Below are 23,540 nucleotides of genomic sequence, written 5' to 3'. Positions count from 1 at the left end.
ACATTTAGGTTAAGCAATTTAATCGGTTCAGTCCTGACCATTGAACACGTTATATTGAATACAACGTTCTTGAACAGATCTCAAGATATTCTCCATCGTCGGTTCTTCACCGCTTCATGGAGGCGATAACCCATCTCGCGTTCTCCACCGTTTACAAAGACTTCACACATTCCCAAGGTATATAGGATCAATCTCCTTCATGCAAGATCCTTCACACGCACAAGGTTGATGTGGCAACATGATCCGATCTCCATTACAATGCTAACTCATCACACGATGTCATCGGTTGAATCACACAGGCTTGAAACACTTCAACCGGAAACCCTGAGGCTGAGACTACCAACCGGTAGTCATACCATATTAAACCTTGATAGAAAACATTCCATATACCGGTTCTCATTATAACATACATGTTTACTTGGACAAACATACCGCTTCACTTTTTCACATATACCGGTTCACAACATCATATTGGTTCACTTTGCTAGTTGCTTGACTTCAATATACCGGTTCACTCTTCAACATATTGACATCAATGACCACATACAATATCATCATGTCATCATACTCTACACATGCCAACAATCTCCCCCTTTGGCATTGATGGCAATATACAAAGATATCTCTTTTTTTGCATCACATCTTCTCCCTAATACTGCAGATATCTTCTCCGCTTCACATCTTCTCCCCCTTTGACAACAATGCCAAAGTAGAGGCACGAGCTTCCCTGTTCCACTATGCTACTCCCCTGAGGAGTAGCATCCTTCAACACATCAATCTTGAAAAGATATATCAAAGTAAGATTTGACTGATGTGGAGCACAAACCTTTAGTTTACCTCTTGAAGGGGCAACACCCCTAATTCACCTCTCAAATAGGTAAATGTAGCCTTCGGTAGAGGCTTGGTGAATATGTTTGCTAACTGCTCCTTACTGGAAACATGTTCCAATACAACCTCTTTGTTCTAAACCTTTTCCCTCAAGAAATGATACTTGAGTTCAAAGTGCTTGGTTCTAGCATGTAAAACCAGATTCTTGGAGATGTTAATTGCACTTGTATTGTCACAAAATATGCTTACCGGTTCAGATACAGGAACTTTGAAGCCATTCAATACATGCTTCATCCAAATAGTCTGGGTGCAGTTCATAAAAGCTGCAACATACTCCGCTTTTGGTTGTGCTCTTTCGGTCATCCACATTACCAGCCCAATCAGCATTTGTGAACACTCTCAGGTTGAAATCATTATTCTATGGATACCATAATCCATAGTCAATAGTTCCCTTCAGATATCTAAGAATCCGCTTGACTGCTACCAAGTGGGATTCTCTTGGGCTTTTCTGGAACCGAGCGGTAATGCCCACTGCATGTGCAATGTTTGGTTTTCTATGCACTACATAATGCAACTTACCAATCATTGATCAGTATTCCTTCTCATTTACCAATGCTGAGTCATCCTCTTTTGATAGTTTACAACCGGTTATCATTGGTGTACCAATCGGTTTGCTATCTTCCATGCCAAAGGTCTTCAACACCTCTTTGACATACTTGGACTGAGTGATAAAGATTTTATCTTTCATTTGCTGAATCTGCAGTCCAATGAAGAACTTAATCCCCCCTATGAGTGACATCTCAAATTCCTTCTTCATCTCATCTGCAAAGTCATGACTCATCTTGTCATCTCCACCAGAGATTATGTCATCAACAAATACTTCACAGATCAGAATCTGATCTCCTTCTGATTTCAAGTAGATATTGCTATCTTCACTTGTTCTTTCAAATCCAATCTTCACAAGATGGGAGTGCAAACGTTCATACCATGCTCTAGGTGCCTACTTCAGTCCATACAAGGCTTTATGTAGCCTACACACCATGTGACTGTCTTCTGATAGGGTAAACCCATCTGGTTGCTCTATATACACCTCCTCTTCAAGTATTTCATTTAGGAATGCATATTTTACATCCATTTGGTATACCTTGAATCCTTTAAAAGTTGCATATGCAAGAAGCATACGAACTCCTTCCAATCTTGCTACTAGAGCAAAGGTTTCTCTATAGTTTTCTCCTTCTTGGGAATATCCTTTACACACCAGTCTGGCTTTGTTCCTTACTACTGTGCCATCTTCATTTAGCTTATTTCTGAAAACCCATTTGGTTCCAATGACATTTTTATGCTCCAATCTGGGTACCAAAGACCATGTACCATTCTTTTCTATCTGGTCAAGTTCCTCTTCTGTTGCCTTGAACTAGTCTTCATCTTTATGTGCCTCTTTGAATGATTTAGGCTCAAATTCGGAGATCATACATGAGTTTTCTCTGACCTTTCTTCTTGCAAGAATTCCTGCATCCTTGTCTCCTATGATCTGCTTTGGATCATGATTGAGTTTGACATTCCTAGGTATGTTCTTAACATATTCCTCTTGTTTTTCTTCATCATCCCCATCTTCATCAGCTTCAGTATCTATCGGTGTAGGAGCACAATTATTGGTACTAGGCTGATTTGCAACCGGTTCCCAGAAGGTTACTACCGGTTCATCTCCTACATGCTCACTGCCAATTTCCTTAGGTTTCTCAAAGTTTTCATCAACCCTAACATTGATGCTTTCAACAATTCTCTGAGTCCTATTGTTGAAACATTTAAGAGCTTTACTCTTGGTGGAATATCCTAAGAATATTCCCTCATCATATTTTGCATCGAACTTGCTCTGATGTTCACTCCTCTTGATATAACATTTGCTACCAAATACTCTAAAGTAGCTTACCACTGGTGTCTTACTGGTCCAGTACTCATAAGGAGTTTTATCCTTTCCTTTCTTGATGAGTACCCGGTTCATTGTGTAGACTGTAGTGCTCACCGCTTCTCTCCAAAAGGTGCGAGCAACCTTTCCTTGGATCAACATAGTTCTAGCCGCTTCAACCACAATCCGGTTGTTCCTCTCTACTAAGCGATTCTGCTGTGGAGTTCGGGGGGCAGACAGTTTCCTCTTGATGCCATTCTCTTCATAATATTTGTTGAATTCACCTGAAGTGAATTCCCCTCCTTGATCAGTTCTAAGGCATTTGATTCTTCCACCACTTTCCTTTTCTACCAGTGCTCTAAAAGCTTTGAACTTTCCAAAGGCTTCAGACTTGTCCTTCAAGAATGTGACCCACATCATTCTTGAGCAATCATCTGTAAGAATCATAAAATACCTATCTCCCTGCACACTCCTAGTTTTCATAGGACCACACAAATCAGTATGCACAAGATCAAGTAAATTGTTTGCAGTGAAAGATTTACCTTTGAAAGTTGAGGAAGACATTTTCCCTAGTTGACACTCTCTGCATAAAGGATTTTCCAGTTTGCTCAGCACTGGCAATCCTCTAACTCCCTTGATCTTACTCGCCTTCACAATGTTATCAAAGTTAACATGGCAGAGTCTCCTATGCCATATCCAGCTATCATCAAACTTAGCCATAAGACATGTACTAACATTTGCATTCAGCTAAAATAGGTTACCTTTGGTCTGCATACCGGTGGCCATCAGTTCACCATTCTTTCCTTTAATTTTGCACACTCTATTTTATAATTCCAGAGTGAGTCCACTATCATTTAGCTGGGCAACACTCAAAAGGTTGTGGTGGAGACCTTCCACCCAATACACATTGCCAGCACTGCTCTTTCCATTTATTGAGATAGACCCTCTACCTTTGACCATACATGGTGCATCATTACCAAAACAAACCACACCACCATCATACTCTTCTAGAGATAGAAACTTGCTTCGGTCACTAGTCATATGGTGAGAACAACCACTGTCAATAATCCACTCATTGGAATTATCAAAGCGGGAGACAAGAGCCTTCTTGTCTGACACATCTTCCTTGACTGCAACAAACACAATATCTTCATTTTCTTCATCTTCTAATTCCTCATCAGTGACACCTTCATCAACTGCTACAAAACAGTTTCTCCGGTTTCCTCCTTTGAACTTCTTGAACTATTCCAGTTTGTCCTTGCTATCACCATTAGGACAGTTTACAACAATGTGTCCTATTCGGTTACAAGAAAAGAATTTCAAAGGGAGCTTACCTCTGTATTTACCGGTTCCCTTAGGAAGTCTCTTGGAAAGAAGAGCTTCAAGTGACATTAGCATCTCCTCATCATCCATTTCTCTGCTCTGTCTTGGTTCACCACTGGTGCTTGCTTCTTTTCCTTTTCTAGATGGTGCAGCAGATGCTCTAAAGGCTGATTCAGTCTTCAGAATACTGCCATCAAAACTATTTAGCTCATAGGTTGTCAATTTTTCAATGATGGAGTCTAGGGATACCTTATTCTTGTCTATTGACCTCAACTCCTGAATAGTAGCAACCCTTATTGCATAGACCGGTAATAAGGACCTCAAGACTTTGCTAACGATAGTGGAATCATCAATTTTGTCTCCTGCACTTTTGATGTCTCCAACATCAGTTTTGATTCTTATTCCATATTGTTGAATGGTCTCGCCTTCAATCATCCGCATGTCTTCAAACTTTCCCCTAAGGCTTTCTTCCTTAGCTTGTTTCATATACTCATCACTGCCATAGATATTCTCAAGAGTATCCCATACTTCTTTGGGATTCTCTTTATCCTGGACATCAATAAAATCAATGTCAGATAAACTACTGATTAGGGCTTCCATGACTTGCCCATTCTCTTAGATCTCTCTCTTTTGATCATTGGTGAGAGTACCAGTAGGAATAACATAAGCATTCTCAACATAGCTCTAGTGTTGAGCACCCATGCCTCTGATGTATATCTTCATTCTGTCCTTCCATATTTTAAAGTTATCTCTGTTGAACTTTGGACCTTCCCTTTTCATCATTAGAATAAGATTTTTTCCTCAAGCGGTTAAGCTTACAACACAGATGACCTGGAGGATGCTCTGATACCAATTGATAACTCAATGATGAACAATGAGTACCAAATAGGTACTGAGAGGGGGGGTGAATCAGTACAGACACAAAAACTTTTCTTGAACTGGTTTGACTGCAAACTGTGAACTTGACTAACAATCACTAACACCAGTCTAAACCAGATTACTACCGGTTAAACACAATGAAACTGTGAAAGACATAAATCAGCAACTCTTAGCTTTCCATACAACCTACTCCCTCATTTCCACTTTATCCTTATGTATAAGAAGATAACCTATCATCAGAAATACAATAACTTACTAGATCAACATGATTCACCACTTAACAGAAAATAACAAAGCACCACATGAAAAAGGCATCACACATGACACACATATTTTTCATGTGGAAACCCAACTAGGAAAAACCATGGTGGGGATAAATACCCACAAGCTATTCTTGAACTCTTTAGAAGTCTGCTTTGTTAGGAGCCTAGTCCGGTTAAAGACTATTACAACAGGTTCTATTAGGAACTGATCCTGTTAGGGATCACTCGGTTAAGGGATGGCTAGAATACCCGGTTAAGGGTTAAACCCTGTTAAAGGTTACCTTGTTAGAGAATTTTAAGAACTCAATGGCTTTGAGTCACCCTGTTAAAGGATTTTTAGCAAGCTGGTTAAAGCTACCCTGTTAAGGGATTTTCCAACTGTTGAAGTGGTTAGAGATCAAGAGGTATTACAATGATTTGGTAATAGCACTCAATGCCAATGCAGATCCACTTTAGTTTCTTCCTTCTGCACACACACTCTGCAGGTATCAATTCTCTTATCTGGTTTGGCAAGAATCACGTATCTCTGCACTTAGATACATACACAACATTTTCCAACAACCTCAACATGAAACACAACATCGACCTTATAGGAAACAGATAGGTTGGTAGCATAAACCCTAAACCCTAAACATTTAGGTTAAGAAATTTAATTGGTTCAATCCTGACCATTGAACACTTTGCATTGAATACAATGATCTTGAACAGATCTCAAGACATTCTCCATCGTTCGTTCTTCACCGCTTCATGGAGGCGATAACCCATCACGCATTCTCCACCATTTACAGAGACTTCGCACATTCCCGAGGTAGATAGGATCAATATCCTTCATGCAAGATCCTTCATGCACACAAGGTTGATGTGGCAACACAATCCGATCTCCATTACAATGCTAACTCATCACATGATGTCATCAGTTGAATCACACAAGCTTAAAACACTTCAACCGGAATCCCTGAGGCTAAGACTACCAACTGGTAGTCATACCATATTAAACCTTGATAGAAAACATTCCATATACCGGTTCTTATTATAACATACCGTTTTACTTGGACAAACATACCGCTTCACTTTTTCACATATATCAGTTCACAACATCATACCAGTTCACTTTGCCAGTTGCTTAGCTTCAATATATCGGTTCACTCTTCAACATATTGACATCAATGACAACATACAATATCGTCGTGTCATCATACTCTGCACATATGCCAACTCCCTCTTCCTAAGAAATCCAAGATGAATCTTCAATTGGTCTGCCCTTCCACTTCACAAGATATTCTTTGTACTGATTGTTCTGAGTACTACACCCAATCCTACTGTCCAAAATCTCTTCAAGTTGATCCACTTCCTTCCGGGGCAATTGTTTCTCAAGGTCTGCAACACTATTCTCACTGAATACTAGTTTATGATACTCGTGAAGATCTTCAATGTTGAATATAGATGAAATACTTAGACTATCCTGTAGCTCCATTTCATATGCATTTCCAGAATTGAATTTCCTCAAAATCTTACAGGGTCCAAACTTCTTCATCTGCAACTTATTATAAGTTCCAATCGGGAATCTCTCTTTTCTCTCAGATATACTATCACTTCATCACCAACTTCAAATTCCTTATGTCTCCTCTTCTCATCTGCCTTCTCCTTATATTTGTTGTTCATGTTTTCCAAATGTTGTCTAGCCTGAATATGCAATGCTGCAATGTGACCTGCAAAATCTTCTACTTCTAAACTCTTTTGGTCTTCACTACTAATGTCTCTAGTTACAAGCTCAAAAGGTGTTCTTGCAGTACTTCTATTCACTGAATTGTTGTAGGAAAATTCTGCTTGTGCAAGGAGTAAATCCCAACTTTCTGTTTTATCTCCCACTAAACATCTCATCAAATTTCCCAAACTCCGGTTAACAACTTCTGTCTGTCCATCAGTCCATGGATGAAAAGTAGAACTAAACTTCAAATCCGTCTTCATCTTCTTCCAAAGTGTTCTCCAAAAATAGCCACCAAACTTAGTGTCTCTATCTGAAACTATGCTCTTAGGTTATCCATGCAATCTCACCACTTCCTTGAAAAATAGGTTTGCTATATGCAATAAATCTGATGTCTTCTTACAAGGTATGAAATGAGAAATATTCAAAAATCTATCCACTACCACAAATATAGAATCATTCCCTCTCAGTGTCTTAGGCAATCCAAGTACAAAATCCATGCTTATATCCTCCCAAGGTCTTACCAGTACTGTCAAAGGTTTATACAATCCCACATTTTAACTACTACCTTTTTCAACTTGACAAACTCTACAACTCTGCACATATCTCTTAACATCCTTATGAATCTGGAGCCAAAAGTACTGCTCACTCACCAATGCAACTATTTTGTCGATGCCAAAGTGTCCCGCTAAACCTCCACTATGTTTCTCTTTTATCAGGTTCTCTTTCATGGAACTCTTAGGTATGCACAATTGAACTCCCCTGAATAACATCCCATCTTGAATGGAATAATCCAACCATTTGCTCCTATCAACATAATCGGTTCTCTACATGCTTTCCAAGGTTCTACAAAATTCGGGTCTTCATCATACAAGGTCTTCAAATCTTCAAAACCTAATACTGTCACTCTCATCTTTGTCAGCAAATTCCTTCTCCTACTCAATGCAGCAGCAACTTTGTTAGATTTCCCACTTCTATGCTTCAACACAAAGGTGTAACTACAAGAATTCTACCCATCTCATATGTTTTTGATTCAACTTACTCTGACTGTTCAAATACTACAAATCTTGATGATCTATATGCAACACAAACTCCTTAGGCAATAAGTACTGTCTCCATTTCTTCAAGGTTTGAATTATGGCATAACATTCCTAATCATACACTGAATATCTCTTTCGGGCATCATTCAATTTCTCACTAAAATAGGCTATTGCTCTACCTTCTTGACTCAAGACAGCTCCTATTGCTGTTCCACTTGAATCACAATCCACTTGAAACAGCTTATTGAAATCCGGTAAAGCTAACACAGTTTGCTCAATCACTTTCTGCTTCAACAATTCAAAACTTTTGTTTCCTCCGGTAGTCCACTTGAATTCCTTCTGATCTCCTCTCATGGTCTTAGTCATAGGGTTACAAATTGAACTAAAATTTCTGATAAAGTTCTGGTAAAAGCTAGCCAATCCATGAAATGATCTTACCTCCCCAATGCTTTCAGGGTCCATCTTCAAACCATCCTCATATATCACAAATCCTAAACAGACTAACTCATCCTTCACGAAAGTACACTTCTTGATATTGATCAACAAGTTTTCTTCTCTCAACCTCTGCAAAACTTGTCTTAACCGCAACAAATTCTCTTCTTTTGTCTTACTCAAAATTAGAATGTCATCCAAATACACAATAACAAACTTACCCAAGAATTTCTTCAATACCTCATTCATCAGCCTCATGAAAGTACGTTGTGTTTTAGTCAATCCAAAAGGCATCACCAACCATTCATATAGTCCTTCATTTGTCTTAAATGATGTCTTCCACTCATCACCTTCTCTAATCTTGATCTGATGTTATCCACTCTTCAAATCTATCTTTGTAAAGTATTTTGCTCCACTCAAACAATCCATTATGTCATCCATCCTAGGCAAAGGAAACTATTATTTCACTGTGATCTTGTTTATTACTCTTGAATTGGTACACATCCTCCATTGTCCGTTCTTCTTAGGTGCTAATATTGTTGGTACTACACAAGGGATCAAACTCTCCTTGATCAAACCTTTCTTCAACAGCTCCTGAGCTTGTCCATTAAGTTCTTCATTCTCTACAGGTGTCAACTGGTGTGCAACTTTGTTAGACAAACTAGCTCCGGGAACCAAGTCCATGCAGTGACTAATACTTCTAATAGGTGGCAATCCATTAGGTACATTATCTGGAATGATGTCCTCATATTATGTCAGCAAATCTCTTATCTCTTCTGGGTGCTCTTCTTATGGTTTCGGTCTCTCAGTCTTCTTAGGAATTAAGGCAAAACACACATTTGCATGTCTCAATTCATCCATGAATTTCTTTCCATCTACTAAACAAATTCTGGCATTTGTACATACTTCATTCTTCAAAGGTTCCTCCAAAGGTAACAAGGTTTGCTTCATCCCATTGGCCACAATAGTGTATGTATTCTTTCTCCCATCATGTATTGCCTGCCTATCAAACTGCTAAGGTCTACCCAACAAAAGATGAGAAATATCCATAGGCATAATATCACACAAAAATTCATCATAATAATTCCCAATTTTCAATTTCACCAAACATTGTTCACTTACTAATAACTTATGTTCATCCTGAATCTATGCTATCTGATAAGGCTTAGGGTGTTTCACCCTCTCCAATTTCAATTTATTCACCATCTCTTCTGAAACAAGATTATTTGAACTACCACTATCAATAACAACTTTATAACACTTACTGGATACCTTACATCTGGTCTTGAACAGATTCTTCCTCTGCAAGGGTTATTCATCTCCTCTAGTATGACACAAAGCTCTCCTCATCATCAACAGTTTTCCATCTTCTAGTTTATTCTCTGATCTGGTGGGGTTTTCTTCCACCACTGCTGCTCTTCCGATATCCTTTGTCTTCTTACACTCAAATGCACAGTGTCCTTCACCTCCACACTTAAAGAAAGTTCCTCTAAATATCCTCTTGTCTTGTCTTCAAAAGTTTTGATTCAGGTAACCATCCGGTTCTCTCCTCCGGTAGGAATTTCTATCATCCTTTCGATATGAATTACCTTCTTTGTTCATTTCCTTGTCCTTGTTATGATCTGTATTGTTTCCTCTTCCTCATTGAAATCTTCCTCCGGTAAACCTTCCACCTCTACCTCTTCGTCTTTGCTCAAGTCTTTTGTTCATCTTCTTCAGCCTTTAGTGCATACTGGTAAGCCTCTTCCACACTCTCCAATTTGATCATACTAAGTTCATCTTGTATAGACATCCATAATCCATTCAAATATCTTGCAATTTGTTCAACCTCATCATCAACATGTCTGGATCTAATGTTCAATTTGTAAAATGCTTTGGTGTACTCCTTCACACTATATTCCTTCTGTCTCAGATTCTGCACCTTCTAGAACAAATCCACTTGATAAGTCAGGGGCACAAACTTTGATTTCAACTTAGCAATCATTTGATCCCATGTCTTAATCTTTTCTTTACCTCTTCTTTGTCTATCAACTTGTAAATGCTCCCACCAAAGACATGTATGACCTTTCTACCGGGTACAAGCATATTTCACCTTCCTCTCTTCTGCAATGTTTTTGAAATCGAAATAGTTCTCCATCTCTGAGATCGAATCCATCAATTCATCCGAATCTAACTTCCCATCATATTCCGGTGGGGTAAAATGAGCTTTAGTGTTCACCCTACTCAAAACCCTTAAAAACCTTTCTTCATTCGGATCAACTATCGGTAGGTTTACTTGTTCTACCGAGGCTTCTTCTCCTTCATCTTCACTTACATATTCAGTATGTCAACCTCTTCTCTGGGTTGTCTCCACGGCTTCTAACCAAACTGCTATTCCTCGCAATATCTCCATCACAACAGGGTCTGCATTCCCACACGCTCCACCATTCCTAGTTCCTCTTCACACCATCGATTCACGCTAGTCCTTTGCAATATAAAGTCGGATCCACAATCCACCACCCTACAACAAAATTTTAGGACATGCAACCTCCGGAACAAAACTTCACTCTGATACCACTTGAACCAGTCACTAATGAGGAGGGACCTCAAAGAGATCAATCTGAACTAGTTAGCAAGAGTAAACACAATGGAAACACACATATATGATGGAGGCAATGTAGAACAGATAGTTTTATTGCATGAAATTTGATTACACCCAACCGATAACAACTGGGTTACAACATACCGACACACAGGCCTGGTAGAATAGGTCACAACTAGGACCTTGAATCAAAAGATCTATCTTCTAGGAATAATTTATCTATCTGATACTCTGATTGATTCTAATTTATTACATTCTAAAGCATGATTACAAATATATATTGATCCAAAGGATCTAGTCGACCCAAAAGGAATCAAAACTCGAAGAACAAGACCTAACGTGCAAAATAAACAATGTCGACCTCCGCCAAGAGATTCCTCCGGAAAATCCAAAGCATGAAACGTAGATCATGGGAAAAGGTCAACCACATGCCAAGGAACATCAAAATCAACGCCCAAGGCTCTACAAGCTTCAGAATGGGTTCTAGTAGATCACTAGAATAGGTCTCAGGCAACCAGTAACAAGAAACTATCATGGAAACCGATAGCGATATCTTGCCGGTAAGTGATCCAAATACGATGCGGTCTGAAAGAAAGAAAGATGATCAAGTCTTCAAGTAGAATCCAAACCCACAGGATCTAGTGAGCCAAAACCGGGACACATAGAAAGGAAAACTAAAACTACAAACAAAAAACAAAACAGAAAGGAAAAATGTTTTTGGTTGATGCAAGATTGCTGTGAGCCAGGGATACTCCTGCATCAGTTATCTACCCCTCAAACACCACAAAAGAATGGTGTAGTTGAAAAAATGAACCAAACTATACAAGAGGTAGCTAAAACCATGATAAAAGGAGTAGAGTTACTAGAAGTTTATTGGAAAGAAGCAATTCATATAGCAACATACACACTTAATAGAATTCAGTGTTGGAGGAAGTATGGTAAGACATCTTATGAACTATGCATGATAGAACTACTATAGTGAAATATTTCAAAGTATTTGGAAGCAAGTGTTATATCTAAAGAGATGAGGATAATCTTGAAAAAATTGACAACAGAGTAGATGAAGGCATATTCTTGGGTTATTCAACAAAGAGAAAATCATATCGATGTTACAACAAATTATTGAATAAGATTGTTGAAAGTGCAAGTGTAAAAGTTGATAAGAATACTTCAAAGGATTCAGAAATAGCAATGGTATATGAGTCAAATGAGTTTGAAGAAAAGGAAAAGAAAGAAGAATGCAGGAGTGAATAAAAGAATGATCAAGATGCTCTGAAATTTGCATCCAAGAGTCCAAGGTATGTTCGTAAGAATCACTCAGAAGAACATATCATTGAAGACAAAAGAAAAGGTGTTATTACAAGAAGAAAAGAAACATAAGAACAAGTCTTGTTGTGTCTACTATCTCAAACTAAGCCAAAGACAGTGGAAGAAGCCTGTAAATATTAGAACTAGATGAAGGTAATGAAAGAGGAACTAGATCAGATTGAGAAAAACCAAACATGGGAATTAGTCAATAGACCAGAAGACGAGAATGTGATTGGAACTAAATGGGTATTCTAGAACAAGCTGGATGAAGATGGAAAGATTGTAAGAAATAAGATAATGTTGGTTTGCAAAGGATACACTCAGATTGAAGTAATTGATTTTGATGAAACTTATGCCCCGATTGTAACAATGGAGGCAATATGGATGTTCCTGGTGTTTGTAGCATTCAAGGACTTCAAAGTTTATCAGATGGATGTGAAATCAATATTCCTGAATGGAGAATTGAAAGAAGAAGTTTACATTGAACAACTAGAAGGATTTAAGTTGAGAGATAATCTGAACATTGTTTACAGGATGAAAGAGGCTTTGTATGGACTGAAACAAGCTCCTAGGGATTGGTATGAGAGATTAGACAATTATCTAACTGATCAAGTATTTCAGAAAGGTTTAGTGGATAGAAATTTGTACTTCAAGATATATCCATATAAAATTCTAATTGTGGTAGTATATGTTGATATAATCTTTGGAGGAAATGATATGTGAAAAAGATTTGCTAATGAGATGCAGAAAGAATTTGAAATGTCTGTAATTGGTGAGTTAAATTTCTTCCTTGGATTGCAAGTTAATCAGAATGATAAAGGAATCTTCCTTTCTCAGTCTAATTATGTCAAAGAACTGTTAAAGAAATTTGGGTTGGAGAATTTCAAGCCAATATGTACACCTATGACTACCAAATGCAAGTTAACTAAAGATGAAAAATCACCTAAAGCAGATACAAGTCAGTACATATCAATGATTGGAGGATTGTTATATCCTACTACTACTAGACTAGATATCATGTATGCAGTATGTTTGGCAGTAAGATTTCAACAAGAACTGAAAGAGTCACATGTTGTGGTAGTGAAAAGGATTTTGAGATATATTAAAGGAACACAAGAGTTTGGTTTGTGGTATCCTAGGAGTTCAAATTTTACCCTCACAACTTACACAGATGCAGACTGGGCTAGAAATGTTGATGACAAAAAATGAACAAGTGGAGAAGCATTATTCCTTGGCTCTCGGTTATTTGCTTGGTCAAGTAAGAAGCAAGACTCTGTGTCTTTATCTACAACAGAAGCAGAATACATTGCAATATCTTCTTGTTGCATTCAGATTCTATGGATGAAGTAGACTTTGAAAGACATTGGTGTAAAGTTTGATGACCCTATCTCAATCATGTCTGATAATACTAGTGCAATACATATTTCAAAGAATTTTGGTACAACATTCCAGAACAAAGCATATATCTATCAGGTATCACTTCTTAAGGGAAAAAGTTCTAGATAATGAACTCAAACTTGAGTATATACCTACAAAAGAGCATATTGCAGACATATTCACTAAAATGTTGTGCAAAGATACTTTTATGTATCTTTGGTAGAAGTTAGGGGTATCACCCCTCCCTAGTTTGAAATAATGTGCATTGGTCCAATGAGAAGCCTATACATTCTTTTCTGGACTGATGCTTATGTGTGCTTCCTCTCATGGGGAGTAGGGGTGAGTTTCTCAGGGGGATTCTTGTCCACGTTTGTCATTGCTATCAAAGGGGGGGAGAGAGAGTTGGTTTTTCATAATCATGATTTTTCATATTGTTGTTGTTGTTGGATGTTTCCATCAATGACAAAGGGGGACATTTTTAGCATTATATTATGTGTTTGTTCTTTGATGTCAGATCCTTTGGTTTGGATTAGGTTTGGATGGGGTATGATGAGAAGAAATATTTTATGTGTATTGGAGGTTTCTTGGTTTTACTGGATGAGTGTGGTACCTCGACAGATGTTACTCAGTATTATCTTTGGGTCCAGATTGGTCCAGAGCTAGAGGACCAGACCTTGAAGTTGTGTAATATAGCGTGTGAATATGTTTTGGGTTAGACTTTGGTGATGTATGTAGCATGTTGATATGTTCGATGAGGAATAGTGTAATATGGTTTACTTCTCATTCCTTCCCACTACTAGAATGTTTAGTGGAGACCTATTTTAGATCCATGTTTTAGCCGACATTGAGAATTATGATTTTTGGAGACGGTATGTGTAGGTGTATTGTTTGATGAAATTAGATACAACTTTTTTGTGTTGAAGACATGCGAGATTAAGAGAATCCAGTAGTTGTGTGAGTATAGTGTTGCAGATTGTTACCGAAAGCAAATCTGACAGTGCGGACTGTGTTTTTGTGGTGGATTCTCTTTATCTTTCTTTCTTCTTCGACAATGAGTCTTTTAGGGCAGTGAGCCCACCAGAAGTGAGCACATCGGTAGTGAGTCTTTTAGGGTAGTGATCCTACCTATAGTGAGCACCTTGAAAATGATCCATCCTTTTAGAAAATCACCTTAACTGATGTCACCTTAATTGATATTTATATATTGAGAATTAGTATTTTTTGTGGTTTTTTCCTTCTTGGATTTTCCACATAAATTCTGATGTTTCTTGTGTCTAATATATTTCATGCATGTGCTTTCATGTTTTGCTTCTTTTATTAATTTTGAATTTTTCAATTAAGGTTAAAAGAATATTTTATTGTCAAATGATTCATCCCCCTCTCAATTTCCCGTATATTCAACACTTGGATCATTATTTGCTTATGAAATATCAGTTGGAAGTGTATACACCTATTTATTTTAACTTTTTCTTTCTTTCTTTTATTGCAATTAAGATACAACCTTTAGCAGGATTGTCCTCCCGAGAAGCCCATAAGGCTCATGAGAGGGGAACGATCTAAGTGGGGAACGACTAACACCAAGTATTCCAACCCACTATAATCAAATGTGGATGTGATGAAAATCATGTCTAGCGGTTTTTCTCTTTGATTAGCCTACCCCTAGTATCCTTGAGATACATAAAGCCTTTGTTTTAAAGGTTTGGAAGCCGCCCGAGGGAGTTTATCATTGAAGATCGAACAAAAGCCTTACTAAAAATATCTAGGAGTAGAAGTCTCGTCGAGTTAGTAGTGCAAGGGTGGGGAACAATCCACCCCAAAGACACTCATCATACATCCCCCGAGAAAATGACCCAATTGAGAAGCAATTCTCTTTGGTTGAACTTCTGGCAAAAGGAAAAAAAATGAGCGCACCCTAGGGTGTGACAAGGTTGTTTGAGGTGAAGGAGTATCAAGATGTGAGCTATTGATATATTGATGACCCTTGATATTAAAGAGTTTGATTGATGTGTATTTCTATTCAAACCAATGAAAGAAAATGGGGATTTGAAAAGATCCTATCAAATATAGACTCATTGTTTAGATTATATACAAAAACAAATTGTCTTCTTACTTGTTATTGTGTTTTAATCATTTTTCAAAAAGATCATCTATCAAACATTCATAATTTTTCTAAAACATAGTTGAGTTTGTCAAAAATTTCAATCATAGAGAAGTTTAGTGCATCAAAGACAAACATTAGTGCATCTGAGGAAAATAATAGCGCATCAGGAAAATAGAATTTTCAACCACCACGAGAAAATTAACACCAATTTAGCACATACAAATGGTAACATAACGCTTTAAGGATCCAAAATAGTGTATTAAGTAAATCTTTTAGCGTATTCATTATTTTTTTTAGTGCATTAAGCTGTCATCACTGAAAACAAAGAGCAAAATAGAAATTTTCTCAAAAAACCAGAACATTTTTAGATACCCCTTTCTGAGTTGTCCTTTTTCAATCATTGGAATCATCAATTTCAGCTTAAACACGAGAGATTTAGAATATCACAAGTGCAATCATCCAAATAAAGTTAGATCAAACAAACTTACGTGCTCGATTATCAATCTGATTTGTGATTTTTAGCAGTATTTCACTGTTAGGATACATCATCCTTCATCACGAAACAAAGCTCCAAATTAGATTAACTAAGTCTAATCAATAGCGAGGATCTTTCCTATTCAGACTTAAGTATCTCATATCAAATTGGCACTCCCAACAAAGATCAAAGTTTAAGATAATCTCCATCACTTGTATGACCATTTAAATTCGATTCAAAAAGAGGATAATCCAAAGTCAAAGGAAATAAGTCCTAGCATAAATCAAGATTAAGATATTATGACTCTCCAATGTAATTATCCCATTTTCGATCAAGATCCCACCTGTCAAGAATATTATGATGATCCCCTAATCTTTTGGTATTCCATCCATGATGATCCCCTTTCATCTCAAGAGTAGAGTCTCTTTCAACATCCACTTCCCAAGCAAGATCATGATATCCCTTCCATCTCCTTCAATGATCCAATTCAAAATCAAGAGAAAATCGCAAACTTAAATGTAAGTCAAGATCAAGGTACCCCTTCTTCTAAATCTGCACATAAACATCCCCCTTCATCCTCCAAATCCATTTTAGGTCCTTTCATTCCAAAGTCAAAGCCTTGCTTCCTTCTATCTGTTAGATGCAATGACAATCCCAAAGAAACTGAGAGGGGGGGGGAGTGAATCAGTGTCTAACTGGTTAGCAAAATATTTGAACTTATTTATAACATTGCAACCCAAATTAATGTACCAGTAAACAAGTAATAATGCATCAAACAGAAATAACAGAAACAACATAAATGCACACCACAACACAAGATATTTTGGTGAGGAAACCCGGTAAGGGAAAAACCTCGGTGGGATTTGTGACCCACAATATTTACTCACGGACAATATGAATAAATATTACTTAGAATAGGGGGCTACACATGCAGGAAGGCCAACAGCCTAGAGCACACTGCTCATTGAAAGAGTCTCAATGACTACAAAATGGATAATTAAATCCAAGACAATGTACTGCTCAAAATAGCATCTGCACTGCTTGATTCAGTACCGGTTTAAGCTTTGTCAGAAACCATATCCAAAAACCTGTCAGTGAATGATATTCACTCACATAGCCTATCTGCCTTATAAGATCTCATACATATATGAGTCTTTACAATACATCATGTCATCTTATAAATAATTAATTACATTATAATATAAGTCATATAAGAAAAACTTGTCTCATGTCAGCCTGGATGTCGGTATGCTTTGTTACCGGTGTAAACTAGATGCCGATGAATGAACTTTGTTGTGTCTGTCGGTGCCGGTAAATGATGTTTGCGTTGCCGGTAAACCTGTAGAATCCTATTACCAGTTGGTTGCCATCAATGACAATATCAACCATTCTAATGTGAGTGTAGAATGTCAACAATCTCCCCCTTTGGCATTGATGGCAACACTCATGAGAAAAATCCAAAAACTGTTGTCCAAAAATGAAGTCCAAAACTGATCCCCAAAAAGAGTGTGCTCCCCCTGAGTAAGTGATTTCTTTTGTGCATTTTTCTTCCATACATTTTTCTCCATACTACTCCCACTTTGGCATCAGTGACAAAGGATATCAAAAAGAAAAGAAAAATCTACCTCATAGCCTATAACTGGTTGTTTATAATTTGAAAGATATTTGCCAATATTAGATTCAGGCTCTGCATGAATTTATTACTGTCAGAGATAATGGTTTTTGTCTGCTAGATCATGTCGGTTAGATAATGCATATGTTGCTCTAGTGATTGCTCTCCTTGAATTAATGCCTTAGATAGCTCAACCCACTGAGTTAGAAGATTTTCCAATTTTGGACCAAGTTTGTTTTTCAGTTCCCAAGCCTTCAACCTTATCCTTGCTTTTTCTTGCTCTAGTTTCTCTATCTTCTCCTCAAAAACTATTATTTTCTGATCAAGAACTGAGGTAAGTTCCAAAGAACCTATCATATTATCTGCTATATTATCTATCTCCTTTTGTGTTTCCTTAATCTTCTCATCAATATCTTCAATCAGGTGGTGAGGCTTACAAGCTTCCTTATACAATTCTTTGTATTTCAAAATTGTGGAATTAACTACTGGTAATAACGAGTCAATATGCTTAGTATAGTCCTTGATAGTTTTCTCAAATAATTCACCTTTTCCGTTGTTCACCTTTTCCTTAATGGTTCCTTCATTGATCTTATCTACAGTTAGAACATTTGAAGCAATAAATTTTGACAATGCATCCAGTTTACTAAAAGAACCATCAATATGATCTAACTTACATGCCGGTGCAATCATTTTCAAAATAGGCAATGTATCATCAATGGCCTTGTATGCTTAGGCATTGCACTCTGTGATCCTCTTAATTGAATCCAAAAGAGCATCTGTTACATTTGTAGGTCAGAAATCTGTAGTAGATGTGCTCGGTTCCACAATAACATTCTTTTCCACAGATACTTGACCAATTACCTTAACAATTCCTTCCTTATTACCATCATTTATTTTCTCTGTATTTATAGTTGTTGTTAGTTTCTCACTTTGTGTTATTACTTCTGCTTCTACTAGTTTCTCAGTGTGTGCATGAACCTCGGTATCTGTCGGTTTCTCAGTGTCAGGCTTCTTAGCTTCTGTCGGTATTTCAATGTTTTGAGAGTCAGCAGTGTTAACCGGTGACTCATAGATTTCAACATTCGTAGCATCAACTATCTTAACCTCTGCAATCTCTTTATCCATAACAATATTAACATCATGTGTATCTACATTCATAGTAAAGAAAATTTTAGAATCCGAATTAGTATCATCATGTGTTATTTCTTCAACCTCCTTATCTAGTTGACTATCTGTATGTACCGGTGTATCTGAAGTTATTGGAGGGGTGTCCTATGTTGGTGGAGAAAGGTTATCTATGACCTTTATAATAGGTACACTACCAATTTTTCTCTTACCTTTGTCCTTTTGATATACTTTCACAAAAGATTTATCCATTTTCTGTCTCTCCCTTTCCTCTTTCTTTTCTTTTTCAAAAAAAATATGTCCCATTTGTCTGCATTTTCATCAGCTATCTCTTTCACTCTTACAACCATTAGGCTGACCTACTGGTGACCACTCATAAAAACTGTTCGGTTGGATTCAACAATTAGTTCATCAATTTCTTCTCTGGAATTTACAAGGTGAATAGCCAACAATGGCTCAACCTTTAACTTTTTATCGAATTCCATAACTGACATTCTTTTAGCCTCTAATATTATGTACAAGTCATTAGGCAAATCATCTACAACCTCAATCAACACTTTCTTGTAGATGTCAAGATGCAAAATAATACTAGCCTCTATAGTCTCCCTGTCAGAATCCTTGAATGGATGATAAAGTTTATTTATATTGCAAAGATTACCATCTTGAGTTATCTCATTTACCAGTTCCTCTGGTGTAAGGGTATCCGGTGCCTTAGGTTGTTTCTTCTTTGGAGTTAGCTTTTTCTTAGGCTCCCTTACAACTTGCTGCTTCTTCCTTAATGTCCTTACCTTTTTAGGAGAAGGAGAAGGTACTAGTGAAGGTTTCCTCTTTTTCCTTTCAACTCTTTTGAACTCTGCTACCTCACCACTGTGTGTATCCGAAGAAGTGACAACTGGTGAAACATGAGCTACTGGTTCCAGTCCTTCCAGTTCACTAGCAAAAATACCACTCAAGCTCATCACATTCTCTTTAACTTCTTTAACCATTTTGGATGCACTTCTAATGAATTTTTCTCTTCTTTTTCTCTTCTTTTGCATCAAAATAGTACTCTCAATGGTCTCAGCACTTCCAAAGATTTCTTCTGAAGGTTCCCTAGGTGCATCAAGAAGTGTTTTAGCACATGCTTCAAGAATATTCTGATCAACTTCATAACCCATCTTTGTTATCCAATTAGTTCTAGGAGTAACAACTTCCATCCATGTTTCATCTCTTTTGATTACAAAACAAATTTGCTTGTCATACTTATCCACAATGCTTTGCGATATCCTTTCTTTATCCTTCATTTTAGTTTGGAAGTTTTTGAAATAGGCTTTTACCATGTCATCACTATTAGAACCTATGTTGGTAATAGCCTCCATGATTTGTCTACCTACTGAGATGTCATATGCAAATTCCTTGTGACCAATGTCGGGTATCTCCTTTGTGAAGTAAAGCATTAAACACACAAGTAGATTCCCAAAATGGAATGTTCCCTTCTTATCACCCTTAATCTTCTTCAAGTTATCAAGCAGTTCATCCTTAAGCCACTCACAGATGTCAATTTTAGTATTTTTATTAACCATCTCATATGCACTATGAATACACAAGCTAGAAACAAAATTTAACCTATTTTCATGTGTAACTCTGTATCCAAATACCATGATCACATATTTCACATTTGCATCAGTGATATCATTAACCCTAACAGATCTGCTATCAAATGTAGTTCTAGTTAGATCCATAACACCCTTGTTTGTTATTTTCCTCTTTTTGTCGAGTCTAGTATCGATTGAGGGTAAACCAGTAACTGCCTTAATTGCTTAGTAATCTTAAAAACAGAGTCTAGGCACATAAACTCCCCATGAACTCTACTCAGTACAAGATGAACTATCTTATCTAAAAATTCAAGAATGTTCAGAATTTCAACAAATCCTAAATCCTTAACAATCTTATGCTCTGTCTTGACTAAACCTTGTTCATCAATTATAACATCTCTATACATGTACTTCAAGTCATCTTAACCTAAATTCTCTATGTTGTAGTGAATATAAATCCTCGAGTCTTCAACAAAAGCAACTCCCTTTGGAATCTTAGAAAAAGGCTCTGATGGAATCATCTTTCTTAGCAATCTTAGGAATGATTTTAAACATAGGTCTAGGGCACTTAATGTTATCTACCACAGTAGGGATTGCAATAAATTCAAGTGCAGAAGATGAAGATGCCATTTTGAAATATAAATACCTTTTGACATGAAATCCTTGAATGCCTAAAAACACTTTGTTGCTTCGCCTTAGGATGCCTTTGCTCTCTCTTTGTGCTCTTCAAATGCTTGGATGCTTGGTGAATTGAAATGAGGGTTTTTCGGTGTTCTATAAAAAAAAAGTTCTCCAAAAAATGCATTAAATGCTTGTTGGTTAAGTGAAATCTTAACATATCTGTTGGTAAAAAAGAAATATAACTTCTCACCATCAACCGAGGGTAGAATGCATGATTTTTAGTTTTCTGCCATACCCTCTAAGGATTATTCTTTATTTAGATGAAGAATCTCCTACCGGTGGAGGGTTACTCTATTCTACCGGTGCAGAGACAGATTCATCAACTTTCTGATCTCTCTTCTTAATCCATTGTTTTGAAAATTCTTTCTTTATTTCATTTACTTTTTTCTTTCCTTTCTCATTAGATCCTTTATTGTTCTTGTGTATAGTCTTGCTTCTACAAAATTTTGCAATATGTCCAATCTTGTTACATGCATAACAAGTTACATTATTCCTTTAAATAAGTTTTCCATATTCTTGACCGGTTTGTGTTCTGCATTGATTAGATAAATGTCCAAATCTACCAAAAACATAGAATTTCACATTCATTCTGCAATTTTCTGAGTTATGACCAACTTTATTGCATTTGGAACATTGATCGGTGGGTAAATTTGTATTTTGATTATTTCTAAATTTGCAGAGATTTTCTCTATGACCAAATTTGTTGCAATTAAAACATTTCCTATTAAATTTATAAGCATTAGGCTGTCTTACCGGTTTACTACGATCTTGATTGTTTGTAGTCCCAGAACTTTCTCCATGTTCAAATCCAAGTCCAATTGTATCTCCATTAGGTTTTTGTCTTTTCAGCATGTCATCAAGTCTTTCTGAAGTTTTCTTGAATTTCTCTTTGTTTTCATTTATAGTGATCAACTCATTTTCCATAATGCCAATTTGTCTCCTAAGCTCCTCTTTATCATGTTGCATGTGAACCAGATCTGTCTTTAGCATATCATTTTCATGAGAAAGTCTCATATTTTCATTACCTCCATCATTAAGTCTCCTAGTCAAGTCTTCTTCATTCTTCTTCCTATCTTCAATATCCTTACATAGCCTCATGGTTAAATCTTGCATTTCATTCCTCATGTTACTATTCTCTTGTCTCAACTTCTCTGCAATATCCCTAAAAGTTTCCTTTTCATCATCATGTTTCTGAATTTGCTCATGAAGTTCCTTCCTCTTGTTTTGTGCTATAACTAGGTTCTCTTGAAGTCCTTTAATGAATTCTTGGACAGTCCTTAGATCATCTTCAAGTTTGATATTCTTCAATTTTTCTACATCAAAATCTTCAAGAGCTCATTCCAACTGTTTTCTTGAACTCTCTATCAATACCAGTTTCAAAGTCTTCCTCATGTTGTTAGGATTTTGCAAACAAACGACCAAGCTCTGATACCAATTGTTAGATGCAATGATAGTCCCAAAGACACTGAGAGGGAGGGGGGGGGGGGGTGAATCAGTGTCTAATCGGTAAGCAAAATATTTGAACTTATTTATAACATTGCAACCCAAATTAATGTATTGGTAAACAAGTAATAATGCAGCAAAGAGAAATAACAGAGACAATATAAATGCACACCATAACACAAGATATTTTGGCGAGGAAACTCAGTAAGGGAAAAACCTCGGTGGGATTTGTGACCCACAATATTTAATCATTGGCCAATATGAATAAATATTACTTACAATAGGGGCCTACACATGCAAGAAGGTCAATAGCCTACAGAACACTGCTCAATGAAAGAGTCTCACTAACTACAAAATGGATAATTAAATCCAAGACAATGTACTGCTCAAAATAGCATATATAATGCTTGATTCAGTACCAGTTTAAGCTCTGTCAGAAACCATAACCAAAAACCTGTCGGTGAATAATATTCACTCACATAACCTATCTGCCTTATTACAATATATTTTCGCTATCTTCTATATAATACCATTACATAATTTCCTCTCCATGCTCTATCAAAAATGACCTATAAGATCTCATATATATATGAGTCTTTACAATACATCATGTCAGCTTACAAATAATTAATTACATTACAATATAAGTCATATAAGCAAAACTTGTCTTATGTGGGTCTGGATGCTGGTATGCTTTGTTACTGGTGTAAACTAAATATCGATGAATGAACTTTGTTGTGCCTTCCAGTGTCGGTAAATGATGTATGTGTTGCTGGTAAACCTATAGAATCTTGTTACTGGTTGGTTGCCATCAATGACAACATCAACCATTCTCATGTGAGTGTAGAATGCCAACATTATCCATCTTAGGACCTTACATCAACCCA

Source organism: Cryptomeria japonica, chromosome 9 (assembly GCF_030272615.1).
Source record: "Cryptomeria japonica chromosome 9, Sugi_1.0, whole genome shotgun sequence".
Lineage (NCBI taxonomy): Eukaryota > Viridiplantae > Streptophyta > Pinopsida > Cupressales > Cupressaceae > Cryptomeria > Cryptomeria japonica.
The sequence above is the reverse complement of the archived record's forward strand: the minus strand, read 5'-3'. Positions refer to the sequence as shown.